The following is a 5,819-nucleotide window of genomic DNA, read 5'->3' as shown; positions in this document are numbered from 1 at the left end:
TACTCTATGGCTAACTCCATATTTTCTTAAAAGTTTGTCAAATATTCTTGATATAAAGTGTGATCCTCCATCGCTTATGACTAAACATGGTGTTCCAAATCTAAGGAATATATAGTTTTTAAGTAGTTTGATTACTACCCTAGTGTCATTTGTGGGTGCAGCTATAGCTTCAATCCACTTAGACACGTAGTCTACAGCTACTAAAATATACCTGTTTCCTAAGGATGGTGGAAAGGGTCCCATGAAATCTATACCCCATACGTCAAAGAGTTCTACTTCCTGAATGTTTCTTAGAGGCATTTCATCACGTCTTGAAATGTTTCCAGTGCGTTGGCATCTATCACATTTAACAATGTAAGCATAAACATCACGCCACATGGTAGGCCAGAATAGGCCAGCTTGAAGAATCTTGGCGTATGTCTGGCCTACCATAGGGTGCAGAATGACAATGCTCGATAATACTATTTACCTCTTCTTCTGGAATGCAACAGCAAAAGATGCCATCTTTACCCCTTTTGAAAAGGAGCGGTTCGTCCCAATAGAAGTTTCTCACATCGTGGAAGAATTTCTTCTTGCGGTGGTAGTCAAGATCAGGGGGTACTATATCAGCAGCTAGGTAATTAACGAAATCTGCATACCAGGGTACGTTACTTAATGCTAAGGAATTTTCGGGGTGCTCATAAGGATCTAGGTTATTGTCTTCAATGGTTTCTACTTTAGCTATCAGTCTATCATAGGCGAAATCATCATTTATGGGTACTAGTTCAGGTTTTAGATGTTCTAGCCTAGAAAGGTGATCGGCTACTACATTCTCAGTGCCTTTTTTATCTCTTATATCTAAATCAAACTCTTGTAGTAATAGAATCCATCGGAGTAACCTGGGCTTGGCATCTTTTTTACTTAATAGGTAACGAATGGCAGCATGATCGGTGTAAACAATAATTGTTGCTCCTACTAGATAAGATCTAAATTTGTCTATAGCGAAAACTACAGCGAGTAATTCTTTTTCGGTTGTTGCGTAGTTAAGTTGGGCAGCATCTAGGGTTCTACTGGCATAATAAATGGCATGTAATTTTTTATCTTTTCTATGTCCTAGAACGGCTCCAACTACATATTCACTAGCATCGCACATTATTTCAAAAGGTTCCGACCAATCGGGCGGTTTCATAATGGGTGCAGAGATTAATGCTTGCTTTAAAAGATTAAATGCGTCATTACATTTTTCATCAAAAATGAATTAAGCATCTTTCATTAAAAGTCCGGTTAACGGTTTTGTTATTTTGGAGAAGTCCTTAATAAAACGCCGGTAGAATCCAGCGTGTCCAAGAAAGCTTTGGACTTCTCTGATGGTTTTTGGGGGTTTTAGGTTTTCTATAACTTCTATTTTAGCTTTATCTACCTCTATACCTTTTTCGGAAACTATATGTCCTAAAACTATTCCTTCGGTCACCATGAAATGACATTTTTCCCAATTTTGTACAAGGTTCACCTCCACGCATCTCTCCAGGATTTTCTCAAGGTTAGTAAGACAATTGTGAAAATTGAATCCGCAAACCGAGAAATCGTCCATAAACACTTCCATGATACCATCTAGGTAATCTGCGAATATTGACATCATGCAGCGTTGGAAAGTAGCTGGGGCGTTACAGAGGCCGAAAGGCATTCGTCTGTAGGCAAAAGTTCCATAACGGCATGTAAAGGTAGTTTTTTCTTGATCTTTGGTGTCAATAGGTATTTGGAAGAATCCAGAGTATCCATCTAGATAACAGAAGTAGGAGTGTCTGGCTAGACGCTCCACCATTTGGTCTATAAATGGTAAAGGGAAATGGTCCTTCCTAGTTGCTTTATTTAATTTTCGGTAATCTATACACATCCGCCATCCTCCTTCTAAACGTTTTGCTACATGTTCGCCTTTATCGTTTTGCACGACCGTGATGCCTCCCTTTTTAGGTACTACATGCACAGGTCTCACCCACTTACTATCCGAGATCTGGTAGATTATACCTGCCTCAAGTAACTTAAGAACTTCCTTCTTAACAACATCACTCATTATAGGGTTTATTCTTCCCTGATGCTCCCTAGAGGGTTTTGAATCTTCTTCTAGCGAAATCCGATGCATGCATACGGATGGGCTTATACCTTTCAGGTCAGAGATATTATATCCTAAGGCTGAGGGATGTCTTTGTAAAACGTCTAAAAGTTGGTTCGTTTCCTCATGGCTCAAGGTAGCACTAACTATAACTGGACGGTTCATCTTTTCATCGACGAACTCATATCTCAGGTTCTTAGGCAGTTCCTTAAGTTCTAAGGTTGGTTTCTTAGGGCATGGCATATGATCTGGGGTAAGGGATAAACATTCATAAAGGTTATCATCGATGTAAGGTTCTTTAAAGTCATCATCTTCCATTATGGGGGTTGATGGTAACTTAATAATTTCTTTTTGTTCTAATTCTCTAACACATTCATCAATGATATCTAAGGCATAACACGAGTCTCCCATCACAGGTGCCATAAGAAATTTCGAAAGTATAAATTCTATTTTCTCGTCACCTACCTCAAATGTCAACTTTCCTTTCTTGACATCTATTATGGCTCCTGCAGTTGATAAGAATGGTCTACCTAGAAGGATTGGTATATCATTATCCTCTTTGATGTCCATGACAACAAAATCAGTAGGGATAAATAGTTTACCTATCCTAACAGTGACATCTTCTAAAATGCCTATCGGATATTTAACAGATCTATCGGCTAACTGAAGTGACATCTTAGTGGGTTGTAACTCTCCTAAGTTTAACCTCTCATAAACTGCTAGAGGCATTAGGCTCACACTAGCTCCTAAGTCTAGAAAAGCTTTATCGATGACATGATTACCTAAAAGGCAAGGAATGGAGAAATTTCCAGGATCTTTATCTTTCTTTGCTAATTTGTCCTCAGAAATAGCATTACATTCCAAAGGCTTCGGATCGTCAAGTCTACGTTTGTTGGTAAGGATGTCTTTGAGAAACTTAGCATAAGAAGGTATTTGGGTGATGGCTTCTGTGAAAGGGATTTCTACATGAAGTTTTTCTATAACTTTAATAAATTTTTGGTACTGTTTATTGATCTGGGTTTGTTTGAGTCTTTGCGGATATGGTATAGGTGATTTATATGGCGGGGGTGGTACGTAAATTTTATCTTTAGGTTCTTCTCCTTTCTCTCGACCTTTCTGGTTTTCAAATTCCTCTAGTTCCTTTACTTTGTCCGGGGGTTTGGTACATTCCTTAGAAGTTTCAGGTTCACTCAATCTTGGGTTTGGTGGCTCATCATAAGCGTTCCCACTTCGTAGGGTAATGGCATTGGCTTGTCCTCTCGGATTTTGTTGAGGTTGTCCAGGGAATTATCCTCCAGGTGTAGTCTGAGGGGCTTGGTTTAAAGCTACCTGAAAGATCTGGGTTTCAAGCATCTTGGTATGAGTAACTATTTGGTCAACCTTGGTTCCTAATTGAGTAATCAATTCGTTAACATGAATGTTTTGGTTCATGAACTCCTTGTTTTGTTGGGTTTGAGCGGTGATAAAATTTTCCATAATTTTCTCAAGGCTCGACTTTGGTGGTACAGGTTGTAAAGGTTGATTTGATCTTGGGGCTTTATAACTAGGTCTCGGAGGTGCATTATTTTGGATAGGGTTATTGTTTATATAGGAGAAGTTAGGGTCATTCCTCCCTCCAGGGTTACAGGTATTCGAATATGGGTTCCCTTGGGTGTAGTTCACTTGCTCGGAGTGGGTTTCGTTTAATAGACTGCATTCTGCAGATTGGTGTCCTTGGGTTCCACATATCTCACAATCCAACGAAACTGCGGCTACACTATTCGGGTTCCTGTACATATGCTCGACCTTAAGGGCTAATGCGTCCATTTTAGATTGCATCATGTCTATAGAGCTTAGTTCATGCACTCCTCCTTGGGCTTCCTTCTTCTCAACTGTCGCTCGTTCGACTCCCCATGATTGATGGTTTTGAGCCATATCTTCAATGAGGGCACTAGCTTCAGGATAAGGTTGGTTCATCAGAGCACCGCCTGCGGCAGCGTCGATGGTCATCTTTGTGTTATAATGAAGTCCATTATAGAAGGTTTGAATGATTAACCAGTTTTCTAAGCCATGATGTGGGCATGCTCATAACAACTCTTTATATCTCTCCCAAGCTTCGAACAGCGATTCTCCTTGGTTTTGGGTAAATCTAGTTATATGGTTTCGAAGAACGGCGGTCTTACTCGGGGGAAAATATCTAGCAAGAAAAAATGTTCTAAGGTTATCCCAAGTCGTAATGGAATTGGGTGGAAGGGAATCTAACCATGATAGGGCTTTATCTCTGAGGGAAAAAGGAAATAATCTTGAACGTATTGCCTCAGGAGAAGCTCCATTGGTTTTAAAAGTATCTGCTAATTGAAGAAATATTTTTAAATGTTGGTTAGGGTTCTCGGTAGCGAGACCCGCGAATTGTCTCTGTTGCACTAGTTGCAGCAGAGATGGTTTAAGTTCAAAATTATTGGCTGGGATAGTTGGCTTTACTATACTAGAACTAGGTTCTTCATTAGATGGTTGAGCGAAGTCCTTAAGAGGTCTTTGGTTTTGATCTTCGGCCATAGCTCTCTTAATTCTATGAAAGAATAAACGTGCGCGAGCGTAACGTTCAGGTTCCGCCAGAGGGTATACTAAGCTTAAACTTCCGGTACTGCGAGTTCTTCACATTGACCGGTGGGAAATAACCTAAGTCTAAACGATATAACAATAGGAAAATGAAATTTGACGAAATTGGTCCTCGGCAACGGCGCCAAAAACTTGATGCGTGCTTTTCGCAAGTATACGAACACGTCAGAGTAATATAAAAGATTGTCGAATCCACAGAGACCAAGTGTCAAGCTATCGTTATCTGTTGTTATGGTGTTTATCAAAGGCAGTCAAAATAGGTGTTTTTCGTAGTATGCAATGAAAAGTAACGTATTTAAATAGATTTAATTAATAAAGACAGGGTCGAATGTAATTCACGTAACCAATTGCTAATCCAAGTACTTTCTAATAGAACTACTTATGGGCAATGTTTCCTACTCTGAAAAGAACTAATTTAACAGGAACTGTCACTTTCGCGTATTCAGAACCGAATTGTACTCCCTAATCAAACCCTCTTATTGTCACTTATAAAAAGGCGCGCATTGCGTTAGAGTGGTAAACCTATTTTTAAGAAACATAGTGTCTTGACTAAGTTGAAAAGTATTATAACCAGGACTTCTTAACCAAAAGAGATTCTTACGAACCAGACTCTAAACTTATAAACGCGTCCGAAAATAGTTTTAAAATCTCTTTTCTTCTTAATGTTAAAAACTCCTAATGAACTAAACAAAGCGCTTTCGCTGTTTTTGAAATAGTTAAAAACAATTAAGTTTAAAAAGACGTTGGACGGCTTTCAATCTTACCCAACGGAATTGAAGTGCGGGAAAACCTAATTTGAAAGTTAAAATAGCCCTTAAGTGTTTCTACGAACAATTGTACGGATTATCGGTTCAATTATGATCCTTACATTCTAACCTTATAAATTTAGGTAGACATGGTAAAGTAAAAGTGCATTAAAATAAATAAAAGTAGTGCGAGTGCGGAAAGTAAATAATTTAAAGCGAGTGCGAGGAAATAAATAAAGTAAAGCGAGTGCGCGAAAATAAATAAAGTAAAGCGAGTGCGGGAAATAAATAAAATAAAGCGAGTGCGGGAAATAAATAAAATAAAGCGAGTGCGGGAAATAAATAAAGTAAAGCGAGTGCGGGAAATAAATAAAATAAAAGCGAGT

General features: G+C 38.8%; 1 non-coding gene across 1 annotated transcript; it reads left to right on the top strand.

The window, feature by feature from the left end:
* The first annotated feature begins 4,133 nt into the window (after nucleotides 1–4,133).
* LOC127108698 (small nucleolar RNA R71) lies at nucleotides 4,134–4,240 on the top strand. The gene has a single exon (XR_007796220.1). It is a non-coding gene; the product is annotated as a small nucleolar RNA R71 (small nucleolar RNA).
* The last annotated feature ends 1,579 nt before the right edge of the window (nucleotides 4,241–5,819 follow it).

The sequence above is a fragment of the Lathyrus oleraceus genome, chromosome 7, assembly GCF_024323335.1.
Source record: "Lathyrus oleraceus cultivar Zhongwan6 chromosome 7, CAAS_Psat_ZW6_1.0, whole genome shotgun sequence".
In the NCBI taxonomy this organism is placed as follows: domain Eukaryota; kingdom Viridiplantae; phylum Streptophyta; class Magnoliopsida; order Fabales; family Fabaceae; genus Lathyrus; species Lathyrus oleraceus.
This window is presented reverse-complemented; position numbering and strand designations above follow the sequence as displayed.